We start from the raw sequence: 25,679 nt of genomic DNA on the forward strand, positions 1-25,679 counted from the left end.
AGTTCCTCCCTGCCATTTCCTTGTATCATTTCTGTTAGTAGTTTTATGTATACATCAGCAAATATGTTATAAATAAACATACGTAATTAAATGTATTGTTACTAAGATTATTTTCAGCAAACTATTATATGTTAGATCAATTTAAAATTTAAAAACAATAAAGTTTTTAATTTTACCTTCACTTTTTACTTCTTTAATACTCTTCCTTTCGTTATATAGATCAATTTTGAACCTATATTATGTTTCATCTCTCCAAAAGAACTTCTTTTAACATGTTTTACAAGGCAGGCCTACTGTCAACAAATTTGTTAGTGGTTGGTTTTTTTTTTTCTTTTTCTCACAACACTATTTATTTGACTCCAGTCTCTTGCTTGGATGGGTTTTAGGAAACAGCTGTAATTCTTATCTTTTTTGCATCTATAGATAAGATTTTGTTTGCTTTTGTCTGTCTCCCCCTCTAGCTTCTTTCAGGATTTACTCTTTCTCTCTGATATGCTTTTTCAACTTTGAAATCGCATGCTAAGGTGGGCTTTTTTGTTTGTTTTTGTTTGTTTGTTTGGCATTTATCCTGCTTGGTATTACCTGAATTTCCTAGATCTTCGCTTTGGTGTTGGGCATGAAGTTAGAGAAAGTCTCAGTCATGGTTGCTTCAAATAGTTATTCTGTTTTTCTGTCTCTTTCTTTTCATTCTGATACTGCCAGTATATGTAAGTTATACCTTTAGATCGTTGTTCCATTGTTCATGGATATAGTTTGTTTGCTTGTTTTTTAAGTCTTTACTCTCTTTGCTTTTCAGTTTGGGGGGTTTCTATGAGTATATAATCATTCTCAGAGATTCTTTTATCAGCTGTGTTCAGTCTATTAATAGACTCATCCAAGATATTCTTTACTTCTATTACAGTATCTCTCTCTCTATGTTTAGCATTTTAGTTCTTTCTTAGGATTTCTGTCTCTCTGTCTACATTGCCTATCCTTGCAGGCTGTCTACTTTATCCATTAGAGCCCTTAATATAGTAATCATAGATGTTTTAAACTTTCCTTTCTGATAATTCCAACATTCTTGCCACCTCTGGTTCTGATTCTTGCTCTGTCTCTTCAAGTTGTGGTTTTGGCTTTTTAGTATGCCTTGTAATTTTTTTTCTTGATAGCCAGACATGATGTACCAGGTAAAAAGAACTGCTATAAATATGCCTTTAATAATGTGGTGGTGAAGTGCAGAGGCAGGGGGTGTGTTTGATAGGCTTATGATGAAGTGTGATTTTTAGCGTGCCGGTGCCTCTGGAGTGGTGGTGAAGTGCAGGGGCAGGGGGTGTGTTTGATAGGCTTATGATGAAGTGTGATTTTTAGCGTGCCGGTGCCTCTGGAGTGTGAACTTCACAGGTGTTTCCCAGTATCGTGGTGGTTGTTGCTGCTGTTGTTTCCTTCTCAGGTGGAACTGCATGACTGGAGTGAGCTGGAGTTTGTTTCCCTTCCTCTAGGTCAGTTAGATAAAATCCCACCAAGTTAGGCCCCGGTTAACCTGTTTTTCCTGAGGGAAGACCTTTGTGAAGAAAAAACATAGCGCTCTGTTATATTTTGAAAAGGTTTCTTATTCCCTCCCCCTGCCAGAGCTGGGGATTAGTCTCTACTATTTACTATGAGAATGTTATTGATCTCTTGGAGGCAAAACTCACAAAAGCATGTACCTCCTCTTTCCCCATGACCAGGTTTCCTTGAAGTTTTGTTTTGTTTTGTTTGAGATAAGGTCTTATTCTGTGGACTAGGCTGGAGTTCAGTGTCATGACCTCTCCTCACTACAACCTCCTCCTCCTATGCTCAAGTGATTCTCCCACCTCAGTCTCCCAAGTAGCTGGAACTACAGGCAAGAGCCACCATATCCAACTAAATTTTTGTATTTTTAGTACAGACGAGATTTCACCATGTTGTCCAGGCTGGTCTCGAACTCCTGGTATCAAGTAATCAGCCTGTCTTGGCCTCCCACAGTGCCGGGATTATAGGCATGAGCCACCATGCCCAGCCTCCTGAAGTTTTTAACTCAGATTTGTCCACACCTAGACTCCAGTAATTAATCAATTACAGTTCAGGTTTTACTACTATAGCACTGGTTCCCATAAAGGTTTCTGCTCAGGTATGTTTTAATTTTATTTACCAGCCTGTCTGTCTCTCCAGTTTGAGAAACGGCAGCTTGCTCTGTGACTTCACATCTCTTTTGGTTCTATGAAGTTGATTTTTTAAATTCGTTCAGTGTTTTACTTGTTTTTAGGATGAAGTCATGACTTCTAAACTCCTTACATGTGAAACAGCAAACCAGAAGTAACTACCTATTAGTTTTTTAATTCCTTTCATTTCTGTCTCTTTTAAAATCTTTTTTAAAATATTACAGTTTGACCAGCCTGGCCAACATGGTGAAACCCAGTCTCTACTCAAAATACAAAAATTAGCCAGGCGTGGTGGCATGAGCCTGTAGTCCCAGCTATTCAGGAGGCTGAGGCAGGAGAATCGCTTGAACCCAGGAGGCGGAAGTTGCAGTGAGCCGAGATTGCACCATTGCACTCCAGCCTGGGCGACAGAGTGAGATTCAGTCTCAAAAAAAAACAATAATAATAACAAATAAATAAATAAATAATATTACAGTTTGACTCCTTTGTGGTTTAATTATATTTCTTTAGCTCTTTGAATTTTAAGTGGTTTCTCCAAAACTTCAGTATGTTTTAGTTTATACTATTCCTATTCAGAATTGGATTATACTTTTTCATGTGATACATGAGAATTTTCAATACCATATTTCTACTTATCACCCCTATTCTTTGTGGTGTTACCATATACAATACATGTTACCATATACAATACATTCATATGTTTATAGTGTTTTAATACCGTGTTATGCTGTTTGCTCTAATAGTCATATTTGTTCAAATAATTTAGAAAAATAATTTTAAAAAATATTATAGTTATTATCTATTTATCATTTTCAGTGATTGTTGTCACTTCCTATAGATTCAAGTCTTCAGCTTGTGCTCTTGTGTGTGTTATTTGAACAGCAGCTGATGATGCTCTTAGGTTTCATCTATTTGAAAAGCATTTCATCTATTTCATCTTCATTTATGAGGGTTAGTTTTGCTTTTATTGAAAATGTATTCATTTCATTATTATTTTGGAAGGATTTTTCTCTCTGCGTATAATTCTTGGCTCTCTGCTTTACTTCTAACTTCTTTCTGTATTTTAGAGGTCCTCCACAGTGTTCAGGTCTCCCTTTTTAATCCTGAGGATCAGTAATCATTTGCTTGGTTTCCCTTATGTAAGTCATCATTTTCTATAACTCATTTCAAGGCTTTTCTTATCTTTGGATTTCAGAAATTTGTCTTTGATGGGCCTACATGTGATTTTTCTTTGTATTTCTCACGCTAGGGGTTTATTAAGCCTCTTGGATCTGGAAATTGGTGAGTTTGATCAAATTTGGTAAATTTTCAGACTCTTTTTTTCAAAATTTTTATTGTTTTATTTTTTCTTTGTTTTCTTCTGAAACTTCAGTTACACATATCCTAGACTACTTATTATTATCCTACAGATTTCTGCAAGTCTGATATTTATCTTCAGGCTTTTTTCTCTTTCTTTTTCAAATTAAGTAAATTTCATTAATTTCAAGTATATTTATTCCTTGTCATTTCCAATCTACTCTTAATGTCATTCAATTAATTTGGTATTTTAACTATTATAAATTCAACTGTGGAATTTCTATTTTGTTCTTTTTTTGTAGTTTCAACTAATTTCTATGTTGGGAATTTTCATTTTTTCTCTCATCCTTTGTACATAATTCTTAAAGCTTTTAGTAATATTAATAACAGATGATTTAATGCCATTTTCTGTTAATTTTAGCCATCTGGGTGATCTCAGAGTCACTTTCATTTGATGACTTTTTTTTTTTTTCTAAATACAAGTCACATTTTCTTATTTTCTTTACACGCATAGTGTTTTTTATGAGTTTATGTTTGTTGTTGTTGTTTTAATTTCTCTTTTTGGATTCTGTACATTATACAGAAGCTCTGAATTCTCTAATCTTCCTCTGAAGGATGATTTCTGTGTTAGAAAAAAAATTAAGTTTCTGGATTCAAACTCCAAACTCTGCCTACTTAATCTCTATATAATTATTGTACCTCCCAGCTTCTCTTCTGTCTTTAAGTTCTTTAGAAATTGTCCTCCTTTCTCACATTATAGTTTGTCAACCAAAGGTATGGATAGATTTTTGTATTCATATTTTCAGACTCATTTCTTCAGCTTTCTGCCTGAAGGAGTACACTACTAAATTTCTGACTATGGCGCCATCTTTAACCTTTGCCGTCTGATACCTCGTCTTTCAGGCTCTGAGGCCTGCTAACCAGAAGTGCTCTCAGGCGAAGTGCTTCAAATTCACAAATCCTAGCCTACTACAATCAATATTTCAAGAGTAGATACACTACAAAATTCCACAATTCGTTGTTAAATATTGTTTTCCGATTTTATCAATTTTCTCTGTGGGTGGGGTATTCTGACCAAGCTACTTCAAATTACAACACTCTCCTAACTTTTAAAAAGGCCATTGCTTCATGCCCAATACTTTCGAATTGTACCTTACTTTCTTGTTTCCTTCTTGTATTATTTCTTTTATTCATGAAGAACTTCTTATTGTCCTTCATTAACCTGAGCATTAAAAAGTATTCTGTTTCACCCATTCAAGCTGGTAAAACAGATTATATTTAAATGTATATTGTTAGACTCGATTCATGCTGTTAAGACAGCTAGTTTAGTAGAAATATTACTCAGTTTCCACATCTCCATTTCAAGTATGTAAGATGGAAGTGTCCACTGAAGGCTTCTGCTAAGACTCAAGTATTTATAATTTCTAATCATTATTAGTTATTTCTAATTAGCACAATATTATAAGATGGTTTCTGTCCCCTTTTTTACAATGAGCAAATTGAAATCCAAAAAGTACTAAGTAACTTAATGAAGATTCCAAAGCGAAAAAGACACTGTTTGAATCTAAAAAACAGATTTTTTTTCCACTTCCACAGGGATCTCCTTTGGTCTTCTATAAACATATGTTTCCATGGCAAATTAAAACAACAACAACAACAACAAAAACCTAAACATGTATTCCCCAAGCATGTTAACTTATATTTTAATATCAGTTAGAAACTTAAATGTTTCTCATTATCTGCAGTAAATTAGCACATACTTTTCAACAAAGTATTCCAAAGTATTCTTTTTGGTTTCTCTTACTAATCTATTTACAGGAGATCCCCTAATTTACTCTGACTCAGTTGAAGATTGTTTGACTTTACGACGGTACAAAAGAAATACCCATTGAGGGCCTGGCACGGTGGGTCACGGCCTGTAATCCCAGCATTTTGGAAGGCTGAGATGGGCGGATTACGAGCACAGGAGATCGAGACCATCCTGGCTAACACCGTGAAACCCCGTCTCTACTGAAAATATAAAAAACTAGCTGGGTGTGGTGGTGGGCGCCTGGTAGTCCCAGCTACTTGGGAGGCTGAGGTGGAAGAATTGCTTGAACCTGGGAGACGGAGGTTGCAGTGAGCTGAGATCGTGCCACTGCACTCCAGCCTGGGTGACACAGTGAGACTCCATCTCCAAAAAAAAAAAGAACGAACGAACCCATTGAGTAGAAGCGTATTTTGAGTACCTATACAATCATTCTGTTTTTCACTTTTAGTTTTAGTACAGTGTTCAATAAATTACACGAGATATTTCACATTTTATTATAAAATTGGCTTTATGTTTGATGATTTTGCCCAACTAAAGGCTGATATAAGTATTTTGAAGACAATAAAGTAGGCTAGGCTAATCTATGCTGTTTTGTAGCTTAGGTGTGTTAAATGCATTTTTGACTTACAACATTTTAAATGCGATGGGATTATTAGGATGTAACCTCATCATATGTCAAGTAGCATCTGTCTCTAGTTTAACAAGATCTGTCTTCCTCAGTGCCATATTCTAATCATGACCTGCACATCTTTAAGTAGCCTGTATTACACATACCCTCCAAGAGGGAAGGGATGGCCCAAAAGATAATTTACTATGTGCATAGTTAAGAAATTGCTTCTTCTAGTTAGGTATTAATCATCTACCTTAATTGTTTATTAAATAAAGATCTCGGTACAGAAATGTAGCAACCTTATGCTGAGGAAGCGACACAGAATTCTTGCACTTCTCTGTGGTCCGGGGAATAATAGACTACAGTGATACTATCTTTCCCACACGCCCAAATGAGGGGCATTTTTTAAAAGCACGTTCAGCAGGCCTCAGGCTATGTAGAGTCCCTGGATATGTTTGTATAAAACAGTGTATGGAAGAAGAGGACTTTGGGGAAGTCTAAATGATCTAATGGCAACTATTTGCTGCATTCTTTTCTCTGACGGTTACACGAACTAGAGCAATTCAGGCTGCGAGCACCTGGAAGGAAATGCCCAGGCAGGCACTTGCCATTGAAATATGGTTAGAGAGCCATTCCTGCATGTAAGTATCACCCTGTTATTTTCTTTAGGGTTTTCAGCCTGAAACCAATCAACCTGAAGCCCAATTCAAGAAGGCATCTTTACAGTCAGAAGCTGTGGGAAACTTAGTTGGTTGTGGGATCTAATTTGTCTTGGGTAGGAAAAAAGATAAAGGAAAAAAACAGAACTTGGAGCAGTGGGGATTAACAGAAGCGGAGCTGACTGCATACAGCATGTTTGCGGTAATAAACAACAGTGTTATTAGCAAATATAAAGCCCGTGATAAACAATGCCATGATGTTCTATTCACCCTAATAGGCAGGAACAGATAATTGGGACAAATAAAGTGCTAAAACAGTCTCTAACCATCTTTCTGAGCGTCTCTCCGAATGAGTGAATCGCCCTGCATGCTGCATGGCGCAGCGGTAGCCTGGGATACCAGCTTTTGTGTTTCACTAAAAGAATATGCTCCTGTTGCTAATGGAAAACAACAGAAGCTAAAGACGATTGCTGGGATTGTCAGATCTCCATTTTTTTTTTTTTTTTAAGTGGTAATGAGTATATGAGGAGACAATTCCACGATTCATCAAAGCCAGAGGAGAGTTCTTTGGAATACATTGTCAATTGAAGTCCCAAACACTTCCAACCATGGGGACTTTTAAATCTAAACTCAGAGCTCTGCCGTTTCATGTGGCAATTTCTTCTTTTCCACCCACCCTCGATAAACTGTCTTGTTCCAGCAATGGACTTTTCTTGAAGAAGCCTTTCTTATTCCTTATCAGAACATCATTCTGACAGTTTCTGCTCTTTCATTTGGTTCGTTGGGTTTACACAGTAGATGGGAGTTTGACACAGCTGAGACTTGTTGTTCTCTGGCCGTAAAGACAGGAATTTATCATCCAACATTTCTTCTTTCAGCGTCAGTTTCTTCATGTATCCCTTTAGAGATTGCATTGGTTTGAAACTTCAGGTACTAGCTGAAGTATAAAAGGCTCTGAAGTTAACACAGTTGCTGGAAATCTCTGAAGTTATTTAGGACTATGGAGCAAGCAAAACTAATTGCAACTGGGTTATAGATGAATTTCATTCATTCATTCATTCAGTAATTCAACTAATATTGAGTACTTACAGTATAACAGGCACCGTTCATTCTTATTTTCCAACTTATATTTGGACTTGGTTCTCATTTACTGTAGAAATAATCACAGTTTAGTTACTTTACCTCAAAGAGAAAAAAATTATATTCTTCACTTTTGAATTAAGTATATTTCATCTCAAATTTGCTGTGTCCAAAAGGTAGCCTTGTGCCACATATATCAGAATGTGGCTAATTAGACAAGAGAGAAAGAGATTGGGGATGAAAACTTACTTTAGATTCACAGGTGTCCAGTTTTTTTAAATCTTGAAAAAGAAAATGAGAGGAAAACAAAAATCCCAAAACCAAAAAATCAGAAGCTGTGTGATATGATAAAATAAGAAATATCTATTTGGTCTTTGGTCTTTGTCCCTGGTTTCATGTACATAGCTTCTAAGACCTTTGCAACTTCCTGAGTGATAGAAGTGAGATTACTATCTTTCATTATTTATGATAAGCCTTTTTCAACCATACCTAAGTTTATATTAATGAGGTAACTCTTGGAGGATGCAGACTGGTTGCCAGAGGTTTAGAATGAATAGAGGTTTAGAACTTTCAGCCTCACTCCCTACCATCCCACACCTCTGGGGAGGTAAGAGGAGCTGGAAATTCAATCACCAATGGCCAATTATTGAATCAATCATGCCTGCAAAATAAAACTACCACAAAACCCTAAATTTAGGGGTTCGGAGAGATTGTGAGTTGGTGAAGACACTCACATGCTAAGAGGGTGGTGCACACTAACTCATGAGGACAGAAGCTACTGAGTTCAGACTCTTCTGGACATTGCTCTGTGTAACTCTTCATCGGGGTTTTCATTTGCATTTTGTATATTGCATATCTCAATTTTGCCTAAAACCCAAATCCTTTTGTTAAAAACCATATATAACATTGGGGATAGTTGTTTTCTATATTGCCAGTGCTCTACATAGATTTCAGTGTACTTAAACTCCATTAATTTTTTTTTTTTTTTTTTGAGACAGAGTCCTGCTCTGTCACCCAGGCTGGAGTGCAGTGGTGCAATCTCGGCTCACTGCATCCTCCGCCTCCCAGATTCAAGCAATTCTCCTGCCTCAGCCACCTGAGTAGCTGGGATTACAGGCCTGCACCACCACGCCCAGCTAATTTTTGTATTTTTAGTAGAGACAGGGTTTCACCACGTTGGTCAGTCTGCTCTTGAACTCCTGACCTCATGATCTGCCTGCCTCTGCCTCCCAAAGTGCTGGGATTATAGGCGTGAGCCACCGTGCCCGGCTAATATTATTTTAAATGCTATAGTTCTATTTAGCTAATGAAATACTAACCGCCTTTTTAAATGTATATAAAAACAGAACATGTGGCATTATATATAATAAAGTTTTCAACATATTCTTATAGAAAAAAAAAGACACACTATGTTACCTGGACTACAAAGCCAAATAAAATAATTGAGTGAAATTCAATGAGATGGATCTCCAATTCATATAACTAGGAGTTTAAAAATCACTTGCACTGTATGAGATTACATGGAATATACATTTATCTACATATATCTTAATTGAATATGGAAGTACATGGAGTGGGAGCTGGGGGGCACTTTGATAATGCAGGACTGTATTATGACCAGACTGGTGGCGTGACTTATTTCCCCTGTACTTGCTGGTCTGCTGTGCTCTCACTTGTGCCACTCCATCAGTCCAGGAAACCTCTCCTCTTATATCCCACCTATCTCATTCTTATACATTCTTCAAGACTCTGAGGACTTTTCTGACTACCTCAGGGTACCCACTGGGCTCTCCCTCCTCTGGTTTATATTTTATTTATTTATTTGAGATGGAGTCTTGCTTTGTCATTGAAGCTGGAGTGCAGTGGTGCAATCTCTGCTCATTGCAACCTCTGCCTCCCAGGTTCAAGTGATTCTCCTGCCTCAGCCTCTTGAATAGCTGGGATTACAGACGTGCGCCTCTACACCCAGCTAATTTTTCTATTTTTAGTAGAGATGGGGTTTCACCATGTTGGCCAGTCTGGTCCTGAACTCCTGACATTGTGATTCACCTGCCTTGGCCTCCCAAAGTGCTGGGATTACAGGTGTGAGCCACCGTGCCTGACCTGTAGCTTTTACTGTCAGTATCACCCGTTTGATGCTGAGAGTGTATGGCTTTGTGTTATCTTTTTATAAATAGGTCTCCAACAAAATTGTAAAATTCTTCCACTGTATCTGTTATAATGCCACAATCACAGAAAATTCTCAATTAATGCTTAATGCTGCTTATCATGTTACAAGATGCACTCTCTGTACCAACCAACTGCACCAGTTCATTGCTCACCACCTTCTGGGCAAATCTGGCCTAGGCCTCTAGGCAAGGAGAATTGGCTTTTTCTCATTGCATTCTCACCTCAGTTATTTGAATCAGATGCAAATTAATTGTGAGTAGAAGTTATTCCAATGTGACAGCTGTCCAGTGTCTTGTTTGTTGAAAGAGAAAATGACAACATGTTGACTGTGTTCCTTTCTTTGATGGGCCCCAGGATAAATAAAGAAAACAGGAAGTACCTAACATTATCATGACCATTGAGAGCACGCTTACTCTAAGCTCTTGGTGCTGTGCTCGGCCTTGTCATGGAAACGAGGTGGCATATTCACAGTCCCCTTAAATAAATGTGATGACTAATTTTGACAGGACAGTAGAAAACCCAATAGTATTATTCTTGTGTCTTCTTTGCATTAATAGAAGATATTGGTCTTCAAAGCTGTCATCATATTAGTACTTTTCACAGACACTGAAATTCATCTTCCAAAATGAAATCATTATCTAAACAATCTACAGATGGGATCTTACTAGTGGAGTCCATGGATTTTTCTCAAGATGCAAATTTATTATTTCACTTTACTTTTAGGAAAGGAAAACATGACCTTTCTCTCTTGCTTCAGCTTAGCATCATGGATTGGTAAATACATTCTATTTTTTCCTAGGTGTTTTATTACTATTACCATATTTCCACTGCAGAAAATATGAAGGGGAATAAGAGCAAAAAATAAAATATGAAATAAGGAAAAGAAAGAAAAATGCTGAATATCAGTCAGGCTTGACGAGGTTCCCCTAAGAATAGATTACCTAGTCTAATGTTGTGGAAAAATGACTGCTATACATCAGCAGAAGAGGTCAGGAAATTAAATTTTATGTGTCTTGCTTGCAAAAAAAAAAAAAAAGAGAGTTTGGTTGAAAAATAGAATTCTTCATGGCTTGGTGAAAATTTTGAACATTTCAATTCTCATTTACAAAAAAAAGACAAAAAAAAAAAAAAAGCCCTCATAGTGGAAATAACTGCAAGTCAAGAAACAAGATAGATCTTATAAGCCATAATGAAAAAAAGTCTATCAAAGGTCCTGTGACTGCCAGTTATCATGTCCAGTCCCATAAGGTAATTGGAATGGTGGCAGCCATGTTTTGGTCAATTCTTGAATTCTATAAGGTTTAGGTTAGACGAAAATCTGTGGCATCTATAATTACTTTTAGTGCCTATTTAAGGGGCAACAACTTTGAGTGGATGGCTTATTGACCTGAAGGAATATTATCTAACTTATAAATGTAAGTAGAAATGATTTTAAAATGCCGCTCTTGTGAAGAGTGACCATTCTCCTTCCTATTGACCTTGCCTTGCTTCTCAGGTCATGTTCTTAATCATTTAATTCTTTTTTATATTTTCACCTTTCTTACTCTTTTTTATGTAATTCAGATGAAGCCCTGCCACTTCTCTTCTTACCAAAGATAAAGAATTCATTTGTAACTCTCATATAATTTTACCATTATCTATTCAGTTAGGGAATCTGCTCCATCAGAAATTTCCATACCACCTATGGTCTTTACTCTTTCTACCTATCAATACCTTCCTTTGTATATAAATATAGGCTAACCCTTTTTTTTTTTTTTTTTTTAGACAGAGTTGCACTCTCATTGCCCAGGCTGGAGTGCAATGGTTCCATCTTGGCTCACTGCAACCTCCGCCTCCTGGGTTCAAGCGATTCTCCTGCTTCATTCAGCCTCCAGAGTAGCTGGGACTATAGGCATGCACCACCACGCCCAGCTAATTTTGTATTTTGAGTAGAGATGGGGTTTCTCCATGTTGGTCAGGCTGGTCTCAAACTCCTGACCTCAGGTGATCTGCCCGCCTCGGTCTCTCAAAGTGCTGCGATTACAGGCGTGAGCCACTGCACTCGGAGATTAACCTCTTTATGAAGACATTATTATGGCAAAATACCCACAACTGTTTTGACCTTCATATTCCTTCAATTTGCCTCTGTTAGTCTTCCCTACTTTTCATGACTCAACTTGGGAAATAAAAAGTGAAGCCTCTGGCATGTACTTTCTTATCTCGTACAGTCTTGTCTACCAGGCCTTTTCAATCTAATTTTTTCCTCCACCTAACTTAGAAGGTAATCTTTTCAAGAAGAGCAATGAGTCTTTAACAATCAACGTATGCGTTATTTTCTCATACTCCTTAACTTTCAGCATTACTCATTATTGTCCCTATCTCTAGGAACTTCTCTCAGCTCCAATCTTTCATGACACAATACCTTCCTCCTACCTTTCCATCAAATCCTGTTCTACTTTCTTTTCACCTCTTATCTCTTAAAAATATGCATTTCCACATGATTAAGGTTACTTCTTTCCTTCTAGTCCTTGTGTCTACCTTTCTTATGGTGAGATGCTACATCTAATAGATCATACTTCTTTTTTTTTGAGAGGGAGTTTCACTCTGTCACCCAGGCTGGAGTGCAGTGGCATAATCTTGGCTGACTGCAACCTCCACCTTTGGGTTTCAAGCGATTCTCCTGCCTCAGCCTCCCAAGTAGCTGGGATTACAGATGCCTGCCACCACGCCTAGCCAATTTTTTTGTATTTTTAGTAGAGACAGGGTTTCACCATGTTGGCCAGGCTGGTCTCGAACTGCTGACTTTGTGATCCACTCACTTCGGCCTCCCAAAGTGCTGGGATTACAGGTGTGAGCTACTGTGCCCGGTGATCCTACTTCTTGAGACATAGTGAAGCAACAAAGTTAGAGGCCAGGATACTGAAGATGGTGTGATTGTGACTTAAGACCACCATGGTTTGACAGTGTTTTAGCCATGGAGCTTTAAGCAGTCACTTAACCTCTTTAATCTTACCTTCTAAATTTCAGAAAAATAATGAGTATATCAAAAGTATATTGAAAGAAATAAATATGTAAATGTATGGAAAACACTTATCATCTAGTCTGATACATAGTAAATTTATAATAAATTGTTTCATCCTTTCAGTTCAAACCACCACCCACTTTGTTTCAAGTCCTCTTTACCTTTCCCTTAACACATTACACTGACCTGTTTTGTTTATGGCCTTTTCATTTCCTTGCTCTTTATACTCACTGCTACCTCCGTTTTCTGATGATCTTGAACTCTGTAGTTGGCATTTTCTTCCTGAAGCACTGTTCAAATTATGTCTTACACTGATATCACTTTGTTTTTTTTTTCCACTTAAAAATCTGAATTAATTATCCATTACTTATAGAACAAAGTTTAAATGACTTAGCTTAGTCTTGAAGGCATTCCCAGTGTGGCACTGACTTCCCTTCACAATTTTATCTTCACCTTGATGTATCTAGTGTTCGAGTACTAACATGCCACACAATTTTAGTGTCCATGGTTTTGTTCTTGTTATATGTTCCACAGGCAATGCCACCTGCTGAGTCATTTCATTATCTGGACAACATCCCTTCCTACTGTAACCCAGCGTTTACCCTGATAAATTACAAATATCTTTGAAATCAGAGACTGGTATTTATTTCTTTTATATGCACTTTAATGGTAAAAACATCATTGGGGCCTCACCTATGTTCTGAATTAACAAAATGGTCATTTTAACTTAATTTAAATAAAGATGGAATTAATAATCTTTTTTTTCTTTTCCCCACCTTTTTTCTGAATATTGTTTGGTTCCATTGCAATACAAGGTAGCAGCAATTTGCAAAACAATGATAAAAAATAATATCTGGACAACGGTCAATATTTTCTCATTGGGAGTTTAAATAGGCTTATGGGGATCACAGAGAAAAAAATTGCTTATTATTTCCATTAAATATTTGAACTAATTTTCATGACTAGGAGGAAATGGAAAACTGAAGTATAGAAATAAGTTCTTTTATTGGACAGGTGTAAATTATCTCTATTTTTTCGAAGAGCTATTATTGGATAAGCAGCTTCAAATGTCTCCCCCTACACGTAATGCCATGGATGAATGGCTCTTGACTGGTTCCATATTTCCCTCTTGACACCCACAGACTATTCCCAACTCAGCACCTAGAGTTGTCCTGTAAAAAAGGAAAGGCAACAACTTGTGTGCTCAAAGCTCTGCAGTGGCCCCTTTATTTTTGTTAATATAAAATCCAAAGTTTAGACATAGCTTACAGAGACTTACTTGAACTCGCCCTTCATTTTATCTCTGAGCTCATCTTCAAATGTTTTCACCCTTGTTCACTTACTGAAGCCATTACCAACCTCCTTTGTTTCCTTAACAATCATTTCCATTTCTGTTTTTGACGCTGTGTATTGGCTATTCCCTCCACCTTGAAAGCACTTCCTCTAGATATATACAAAATTCACTTCCTCTTTGCTTTCCAGTCTTTTCTTCACAATCACCTTCTTTGGGCCTGCCCTGGCCACTGTCTTACTTCCAGCACTTCTGATCTTTAACCTGCTGTGTTTACTTATGCAGTACTTGTCACCTCCTATAATCTATATTATTTAATGTTTATATAATCCACTTAACTATTATGTATATTATTTATTTATTGTTTTGTTCACTGATGAATTCCCAACATTGAGAAATATATATCTATATCTAATTTGTGCTCAGTGAATATTTACTAAATGAATATACTAAATAGGTATAAATAGGCATAGGTATACTTTTTTTTGTTGTTCTTCTTTACCTCCCTCTCTTATTGTATATTTCCTTCAAGAAGGAATTCATGTACTAAATATCAAGATGAACACCAAAAAAGACCATCAAGTAGACAATTACACTGTTTACAAAAACGTATCAAGTATTTAGATAACTGTAAAGTTATAGATAACTGATAAGCTTTCAGTTTCTTCACTGTAAAGAAACTGTAAAGTCCCATCATGTAATTCTTTAATTTGATATATTTACAGTAATGTTTGCTTTTAAAGTGTCTACTCTCTTTATTGGCAATGATACAAACAGAGCCCCATAGACACTTCAGCAATGTCACCATGGGAAGCTATTTTTCTCCAAACCCTATTGATGTGAAACAATTGTATTTACCATCACATTCAATTCAACTATGCTCAAATAGATATGTTTACAAAGCAAAATTCAAGGCTGAAAGAACCAAACATTTTTTTTTCCTACACTTCAAATTTCTATCAGTTAGAAAATTTAGATTGGTGAAAAGAAGACAATCGAAGTTATATAAATAATAAATTTATTTATTCATATAGTTTTAAAATTTACTAGAGATGAGATTTTGCTATACTGTCCAGGCTAGACTCAAACTTCTGACCTCAAGCTATCCTCTCACTTCAGCCTCCCATGTGGCTAGAGCTACAGGCATCTATTACATTATGCCGGCAGACAATAACTTTAATTGCCAACTTTATTTGTTTTATTTATAAACACGACTAATGTATTTGCAATATGTATTATAAATTGACTACTGGCCAAATCAATTATCTTTACCATAATTTTTAAAGTTGCTTTTTGAAATATTTCACTTATACCACAAATGATTGCTTCCTAGATTTATAACCATTCACAATTTACCACATTATTAATCATTATCTTATTGATTACATATTAAATTTCTTTCTTTATCCATTTATCTACTCATTCATTCAATGAATATTTATGACACACCTTGTTTATGACACAACCAGTGTATTATTTTAAAATCTGACAAAAGTCTTTGTTTTCTTGAAGCCTAGGATCAGCATTAATTCATGTAGAAATCATGATTAAGTGATATATTATCAGAGATTTTTACTTCTCCCTGACAATTTTGTACTCAGATATTCCAAATCCCATGTTTCACAAGCAAACACTTTAGAAAATGGAAGCAGAAATGTATGGCTGTCTATAAAGTCAAAAGAGATTAAATAAAAGCTTGCCTGAAAACTAGATTCTTGTTAGGATAATGGAATTCAATTATTAAAAAACAATTCAAAAAATCGCAATCATATATATTTTAAAATATGCTTTACAGCTTGAGGCATTGTTACTACTAGTATGTCATTCAGGAACATGAAGCCATTAGAAAAATAATTATCATGAGGTTATTGCACATTATAATATAACACATATATACACATGAACATGTAATAGAAATTCAAGATTTTGAAAAATGAAAAGTCATAGAAAATCCTACCTCTCATAGAAATTGATAAGAGTAAGTAGGCAAGCAACAATAGTAAATCATACTTCTGCTTCTCTGAGGTGAGTAACATGGACTGATTTACATTTCCACCTGAAATAACCAAAAAATGGGCAAAATATATGAAAAAAATGATTACTAGGATACTGAACATCATGTAAAGAAGTACAGTGATCCCTGAAAGATGGGGAAAAAATGAGTAGAACCCTATGATTACCCCAGCTTTTTTGCTCTAAAAGAGTTTCCAGACAACATGCACAGGGAGGAATCTTCCAGGTGAAGTCCCAAAGGACTCCCTGAGTTGAGAACAAGAATTTAAGATTCCAAAACAGCTAGAGTATATAGCACAGAGAGCTACAGGGGAGACAGCTGTACAAAGGCTGAATTTTGGAGGAACCTGCAGAGTCTCATTTAAATATTCAGCTGATTAATTATAAGTGTGTATGTAGAAGAAAATGTCCAGAGTCTGGAGACAGAACCGATAGAGAGAATTAGAGGTTAGATTCCCAGTGCTTACACAAAGCCAATGTTATTGTCTGAATGTTTGCCCACCTGCTCTTCAGGATATTATCCAGGAGAACTTCCCTAACCTAGCAAGACAGGCCAACATTCAAATTCAAGAATACAGAAAACACCATTAAGATACGCTGCAAGAATATCAACCCCAAGACACATAATCATCAGATTCTCCAAAGTCAAAATGAAGGCAAAAACGGTAAAGGCGGCCAGAGAGAAAGGTCATGTCACCCACAAAGGGAAGTCCATCAGACTAACAGTGGATCTCACAGCAGAAACCCTACAAGCCAGAAAAGAGAGGGGGCCAATATTCAACATTCTTAAAGAAAAGAATTTTCAAACCAGAATTTCATATGCAGCCTAACTAAGCTTCCTAAGCAGAGAAGAAATAAAATCCTTTCCAGACAAGCAAATGCTGAGGGATTTTGCCACCACCAAGTCCTGCTTTGCAAGAACCCCTGAAGGGAACACTAAATATACAAGGTAAAAACCAGTACCAGCCACTGAAAAAACACACCAAAATATATAGAACAATGATACAATGATGAAACTGCATCAACTAGTGTGCAAAATAACCAGATAGCATCATGATGACAGGATCAAATTTACACACAACAATATTGACCTTAAGTGTAAATGTGCTAAATCCCCCAATTGTAAGATACAGACTGGAAAATTGGATAAACAGTCAAGAATCATCAGTGAGCTGTATTCAGGAGACCCATCTCACATGCAAAGGCACACATAGGCTCAAAATAAAGAGATGAAGGAAAATTTACCAAGCAAATGGAAAGCAAACAAGAAAGCAGGGGTTACAATGCTAGTCACTGACAAAACAGATTTTAAACCAGCAAAGATCAAAAAGACAAAGAAGGGCATTATATAATTGTAAAGGGGTCAATTCAACAAGAAGAGAGAGCTAAGTGTCCTAAATATATATACACCCAATACAAGAGTATTCAGATTCATAAAACAAGTTCTTAAAGACCTACAAAGAGACTTAGACTCCCACACAATAATAGTGGGAGACTTTAAGACCCCACTGTCAATATTAAATCAATAAGATGGAAAATTAACAACTATATTCAGCACTTGAACTCAGCTCTGGATCAAGTGGACCTAATGGACATCTACAGAACTCTCCACCCCAAATCAACATAATATGTAGTCTTCTCAGTGCCATGTGACACTTATTCTAAAATTGACCACATAATTGGAAGTAAAACACTCCTCAGCAAATGCAAAAAACTGAAATCATAACAAACAATCTCTCAGACCACAGTGCGATCAAATTAGAATTAGGATTAAGAAACTCACCCAAAACCACACAACTACATGGAAATTGAACAATTTGCTCCTGAATGACTCCTGGGTAAATAATGAAATTAAGACAGAAATCAAGAAGTTCTTTGAAACCAATGAGAACAAAGAGACAATGGACCAGAGTCTCTGGGACACAGCTAAAGCAGTGTTAAAAGGGAAATTTATAGCACTAAATGCCACAGGAAAAAGCTAGAAAGATCTCAAATTGATACCCTAACATTACAATTAAAAGAGCTAGAGAAGCAAGAGCAAACAAATTCAAAAGTGAGCAGAAGACAAGAAATAACTAAGATCAGAGCAAAACTGAAGGAGACAGAGACATGAAAAATTCTTCAAAAACAATCAATGAATTTAAGAGCTGTTTTTTTTCTGAAAAAATTAACAAAATATACCACTAGCTAGAATAATAAAGAAGAAAAGAGAGAGTAATCAAATAGACACAATAAAAGATGATAAAGGGAATATCACTATATACTCCACAGAAATACAAGCTACCCTCAGAGAATATTATAAACACACCTATGCAAATAAGCTAGAAAATCTAAAAATATGTGAATAAACTCCTGGACACATGCACCCTCCCAAGACTAAACTAGGAAGAGATCGAATCCCTGAATAGACCAATAACAAGTTCTGAAATTGAGGCAGTAATTAATAGGCTACTAACCAAAAAAATAAAACCTAGGACCAGATGGATTCACAGCCAAATTCTACCAGAGATAACAAGAGGAACTGGTGTCATTCCTTCTAAAACTATTCCAAACAATTGAGAAGGAGAGAGTCATCCCTAACTCATTTTATGAGGTCAGCATCATCCTGATACCAAAACCTGGCAGAGACACAACAACAAATTTCAGGCTAATATCCCTGATGAACATCAATGGGAAAATCCTCAGTGAAATACAGGTAAACCAAATCCAGCAGCACATCAAAAAGTTTATCCACAAGATCAAGTCGGCTTCATCCCTAGGATGCAAGGCTGGTTCAAAATATGCAAATCAATAAAAGCAACCCATCACGTAAACAGAATCCATAAAAAAAACCACATGATCACCTCAATAGATGCATAAAAGGCCTTTGATAAAACTTAACATCTCTTCATGTTAAAAACTCTCAGTAAACTAGGTGTAGATGCAACATACCTCAAAATAGTAAGAGCTTTTTATGACAAATCATAGCAAATATCTTACTGAATGGGCAAAAGCTGGAAGCATTCCCTTTGAAAACCAGCACAAGACAAGAATGACGTCTCTAACCACTCCTATTCAACATAGCATTGGAAGTTCTGGCCAGGGTAATCAGGCAAGAGAAAGAAATAAAGGATACTCAAATAGGAAGAGAGGAAGTCAAATTGTCTCTGTTTGCAGATGACAGGATTGCATATTTAGAAAACCCCATCGTCTCAACCCAAAACCTACTTAAGCTAATAAGCAACTTCAGCAAAGTCTCAGGATACAAAATCAATGTGCAAAAATCACAAGCATTCCTATATACCAACGATAGACAAACAGAGAACCAAATCATGAATGAACTCCCATTCACAATTGCTACAATGAGAATAAAATACCTAGGAATACAGCTAACAAGGGATGTGAAGGACCTCTTCAAGGAGAACTACAAACCACTGCTCAAGGAAATAAGAGAGGACAGAAACAAACAGAAAAAAAAATTCCATCCTTATGGAATAGGAAGAATCAATATTGTGAAAATGGCCATACTGACCAAAGTAATTTATAGATTCAATGCTATTCTCATCAAACTACCACTTACATTCTTTACAGAATTAGAAAAAACTACTTTAAATTTCATATAGAGTCAAGGAAGAGCCCAATATAGCCAAGACAATCCCAAGGAGAAAGAACAAAGCTGGAGGTATCATGCTACCTGACTTCAAACTATACTACAAGGCTACAGTAACCAAAACAGCATGGTACTGGTATCAAACAGACATGTGGACCAATGGAAAGATTCCTCAGAAATAACAACACACATCTACAACCAACTAATCTTCGACAAACCTGACAAAAACAAGCAAAGGGAGAAAGGATTTCCTATTTAATAAATGCTGCTAGGAAAGCTGACTAGCCATATGCAGAAAACTGAAACTGAATCCATTTCTTATACCTTATACAAAAATTAACTCAAGATGGACTAAAGTCCTAAATGTAAAACCCCAAGCCATAAAAACCCTAGAAGAAAACAAAGTTAACACCATTCAGGACACAGGCGTGGGCAAAGACTTCATGACAAAAACACCAAAAACAATTGCAACAAAAGCCAAAATTGACAAATGGGATCTAATTGAACTAAAGAGCTTCAGCACAGCAAAAGTAATTGTCATCTAAGTGAACAGGTTACCCACAGAATGGGAGAAAATTTTAGCAATCTACCCATCTGACAAAGATCTAATATCCAGAATCTGCAAGGAACTTAACCAAATTTACAAGAAAAAAAAAAAACAACCCCATCAAAAAGTGGGCAAAGGATATGAACAGACACTTCTCAAAAGAAGACATTTATGCAGTCAACAAACAGATGGAGAAAAGCTCAACATCACTGATTATTAGAGAAATGGAAATCAAAACCACAATGAGATACCATCTCATGCCAGTCAGAATGGCAATTATTGAAAAGTCAAGAAACAATAGATGCTGGTGAGGCTGTGGAGAAATAGGAACACTTTAATACTGTTAGTGGGAGTATGAATTAGTTCAACCATTGTGGAAGACAGTGTGGCAATTACTCAAGGACCTAGAACCAGAAATACCATTTGACCCATTGATCCCATTACTGGGGATATAGCCAAAGGAATAGAAATCATTTTGCTATAAAGACACCTGCACAGGTATGTTTACTGCAGCACTATTTACAACGGCAAAGATATGAAACCAACCCAAATGCCCATCAATGATAGACTGAATAAAGAAAATGTGGTACATATATACCATGGAATACTATGCAGCCATAAAAAGGAATGAGATTATGTCCTTTGCAGGGACATGGATGAAGCTGGAAACCATCATCCTCAGCAAAATAACACAGGAACAGAAAACCCAAACACCGCATGTTCTCACTCACAACTGGAAGTTGAACAATGAGAACACATAGACACAGGGAGGGCAACAACACACACTGGGGCCAATCAGGGGGTTGGGGGTGATGGGAGGGAGAGCATTAGGACAAAGAGCTAATGCATGCGGGTCTTAAAACCTAGATGATGGGTTGACAGGTACAGCAAACCACCATGGCACATATATACCTATGTAACAAAGCTACACATTCTGTACTTGTATCCTGGAACTCAAAGTAAAATAAAAATAAAAATTAAAAAAAAACCATAAAAAACAAAAAAATTAAAGAAAAGAAAAATTGAAGATTTAAGTAATTGGAAATGTATTATTTTAAAATGAATTTATTATTTATGTAATAATGTAATATATACTAATTTATTTTAAAATAACATCTTTGTATATTTAAATAATTTTTAAAATACATTTTAAAAATTAGTTGGCAGGGTAGCACGTGCCTATAGTCCTAGCTGCTGCTGAGGCTGAGGTGGGGAGATCACTTGAGCCCAGAGTTCAAGGTTACAGTGAGCTGTGATCAAATTGCACCACTGCACTGGAGCCTTGGCAACAGAGTCTCTTAAAAAAATGTTGGAGTACAAACACTCCCTGATTTCAAGTCTTCGTGCAGTGCACTTCCTACATCGCTAATCAAATGATGGTGGTGACAGTGTGGTATTGCCACAAATATAGACAAATAGATTAATTAAACAAAATCAGGAGTCCAGAAAAATGATCCATATACATATATACACACTTAGTTTTTGACAAAGTTGTAAAGGTAATTAAATGGAGAAAGGATAACTTTTCACAAATTGTTGTTAGAATTCCTAGAAATTCTATGTACAAAAAAAATTAAACTTGAATCTATATCTCAACCATATAAAAAATTAATTCAAATTAGATCACAAAACTGAATATATAACCTACGGCTATAAAACTTTTAGAAGAAAACAGGATACAGTTGCATAACCTTGGTTTAGACAAAAGTAGTTTGGGTATAACAGCATAAAGTAAAAAAATAATTGAACTGGACTTTAAGTTACTGTTTTTTTGCTGTTTGATATTCACTGTTAAGAGAATAAAAACATTAGCCAAAGTCTGAGAAAAAAAAAATATTTGCAAAGCATATACATGATAAAATACTTGTATAAGTAATAAATAAAGAGCTCTCAAAACTCAGTGAGAAAATAAACCACCTAACACAAAATGTGCAAAAGATTTTACCAAGGAAGATGTACACATTGAAAGCAAGCCATGATAAGAAGTTCAACATGATTAATCATTAGGGAAATACAAATTAAAATCGCAATGAGCTACAACTCTTCACCAGTAAGATGGCTAAGATTAAGAAGCCTGACAATACCAATGACGGGCAAGTATGTGGAACAACTGGAACTCTTTTAATCTGTTGGAGGCAATATGAAATGATGCAATCATGTTGGAAAACTGTTCAGTGGTTTTGTTAAAAAGTTATATATGCATATGCTATATGATGCTGCCATTCCACATCTATGTATTTGCCCCAAAAGGAAGGCATACATCCATTCAAAGACTTTCACACAAATGTTCCTTGTAGGTTATTATTATTATTATTATTTTAATTTTTGTACTTTTTTTATTATACTTTAAGTTCTAGGGTACATGTGCATAATGTGCAGGTTTGTTACATATGTATACTTGTGCCATGTTGGTGTGCTGCACCCATCAACTCATCAGCACCCATCAATTCATCATTTATATCAGGTATAACTCCCCAATGCAATCCCTCCCCCCTCCCCCCTCCCCATGATAGGCCCCGGTGTGTGATGTTCCCCTTCCCGAGTCCAAGTGATCTCATTGTTCAGTTCCCACCTATAAGTGAGAACATGCGGTGTTTGGTTTTCTGTTCTTGTGGTAGTTTGCTAAGAATGATGGTTTCCAGCTGCATCCATGTCCCTACAAAGGACGCAAACTCATCCTTTTTTATGGCTGCATAGTATTCCATGGTGTATATGTGCCACATTTTCTTAATCCAGTCTGTCACAGATGGACAATTGGGTTGATTCCAAGTCTTTGCTATTGTGAATAGTGCCACAATAAACATATGTGTGCATGTGTCTTTATAGCAGCATAATTTATAATCCTTTGGGTATATACCCAGTAGTGGGATGGCTGGGTCATATGGTACATCTAGTTCTAGATCCTTGAGGAATTGCCATACTGTTTTCCATAATGGTTGAACTAGTTTACAATCCCACCAACAGTGTAAAAGTGTTCCTATTTCTCCACATCCTCTCCAGCACCTGTTGTTTCCTGACTTTTTAATGATTGCCCATTCTAACTGGTGTGAGATGGTATCTCATTGTGGTTTTGATTTGCATTTCTCTGATGGCGAGTGATGATGAGCATTTATTTTAATAACCAAAATCTGGAAACAATCCAAATGTTCATCAACAGGTCAATGGATAAACAAACTGTGAAATACTACTCAGCAATAAATAGGAATGAATTATTTATATACTTCAATGGCATGAATGAATCTCAGAATGGTTACTGTGATCAAAAGAAGCCAGATGAAAAAGAGTACCTACTGTATGACTACATTTACATAAAACTCAAAAATGTCAATTAATTTATAGTGACAGAAAGATCAGTGGTTGCTTTAAAGCAGAAGGGGAGGGCAGGGATGAATTACAAAGTGGTTCAGGAAAACTTTTAGGGGTAATAGGTATATTCTTTATCTTGATCGTGGTGATAATTTCATGGTGTATACATGTCAAAACTTATCAAATTTAGTAAATTCTACATGATGTGAATTTTACTGTATGTCAATTATGTCTCTGTATAGCTTTTTTAAAAGTTTAGCAAGAATGTAGATGATTTGATGAAGACATTAAAAATGACTTAATTATCATGTGAGATGAAGCATTCATCAAATTAAAAATATAGATTTACTTAAAATATACCTGGACCATGTATTACAATGTAACTGGCACAAACGGCACACAAGAAATCTCAAAGGTCAACAAAATTTAATATCAGACCAAACTCTCTGGCCACAAAATAACGTTGAAAATGCTTAATAGAAAGACAAAGAAAATTTAAACTATCCTTTATACTTTTGTTGAAAATAGAAAGATTGCATACTGACTGTGTGCCAGGCATTATGAATTAACTGTCTATAAGTATTCTCTATTACATTAAGGTGTCTACTACAAATTTCCAAAATACTTATTATTAACATGGTAAATATTTTTGAAACCAATAATTATCATTGTTTTTTGCCTTTTCATCTTATCTCTCAATCATATAATAAATGTCACTACTATCACTTACCAAATCTTTCCTTCCTCAAGTAGGAAGACAACTGAGATACAAGTGGAGATTTTTCTTTGTTTGTTTGTTTTTGAGACAGAGTCTCACTCTGTCACCCAGGCTAGAGGGAAGTGGTGCGGTCACGGCTCACTGCAACCCCTGCTTCCTGGATTCAAGCAATTCTTGTACCTCAGCCTCCCGAGTAGCTAGGATTACAGGGTGCACCACCACACCTGGCTAATTTTTGTATTTTATTAGTTTAGTAGAGACGGGGTTTCATCATGTTGCCCAGGCTGGTCTTGAACTCCTGGCCTCAAGTGATCCAACCGCCTCAGCCTCCCGAAGTGCTGAGATTATAGGTATTAACCACTGTGCCCACCTTCCAGTGGAGTTTTCAAAGTCTTCTTACTAAATCACATTGAATTAAAATTATTTGTAAGATTGTAAGATATAGGTGATTATTCATTATTCTGTTTTATTATTTAACTTCTTATCACAAAACAAAATGTTCTTAGTTATTCCGAAAGTATTTTACTATTGTTATCATAAAGACTGTTAGAAGAGGATTTATAAAGAAAATTCACAAAGATATTTTGTATTACATAAACCTCCCTACACAAATCTAAGCTATTGTTGAGTTCCCATGGACTTTTGTATACTTACATGTCAGCAACTCAATTCTAGCGTTTATTTAAAAAAAAAAAAAAACAAACAAAAAAAACAAACTAAAAAGTATCATATCAAAATACTGAAAAAAAATCAGCATTTGTTATTTGTAACACCGAAAAAGTATGGAAGGTTTACATTTACCTTTTTCACTATATCGGTCATGAAAAATTTCTGGAGCACCTACTGTGTTGTTCCCAAAACTATACTGGCGCTACAGCAGATCTAAACAGGTATAAAATATTACCTTTGCCCTTAACAACTTTTTAGTTATGGAAATAAAAATAAAAGACATGAAACGTACAAAAAGAAGAACTACCTACATCTAATAAACCTCAAAAAAAAAAAAAAAAATCAATTCAGACCTGAAGTCATTCTTTTAGTGTTGAGACTTGAGCTAGACCTTGAAATGGGATTAAAGAAAGAAGATATTCCAAAAAAGGGAATAACATGAGGAAAGAACAGGAGTATATGAGGCCATGATAAAAATCTGTCGAGACAGATCTATTGTAATGTGTTGCAGGCAGTCATAAATGTGGTCTTATGCTGTAGATGCAACCATTTTATGAAGCAGCTTGAACCATAAGGCACAAAAACAGAACTTGACACAGTTGGCCAGGGGGACTTATCAAGTGTTCACGTGAAGAAAAGGAGTTGTTTTGCATTAAGTTAGTGACTATAGTTGTTCAACGTTCTCTTTATCATAATATCCATTCTTTCCTTCCTTTTTAAGAGATCGCAAAAATCTGTTGAAGATAGCAGATGTTTTCAATT

The 25,679-nt window shown here is 36.0% G+C and overlaps 1 long non-coding RNA gene across 1 annotated transcript in view; it reads right to left on the bottom strand.

Annotated features, from left to right (window-relative positions):
- LOC105519270 overlaps window positions 1–25,679 on the bottom strand; it is a 198,598-nt gene that overhangs the window by 25,027 nt on the left and 147,892 nt on the right. The gene's annotated exons all lie outside the window — the stretch shown is intronic.

The sequence above is a fragment of the Colobus angolensis genome, unplaced genomic scaffold, assembly GCF_000951035.1.
Source record: "Colobus angolensis palliatus isolate OR3802 unplaced genomic scaffold, Cang.pa_1.0 Scaffold342, whole genome shotgun sequence".
In the NCBI taxonomy this organism is placed as follows: Eukaryota; Metazoa; Chordata; class Mammalia; order Primates; family Cercopithecidae; genus Colobus; species Colobus angolensis.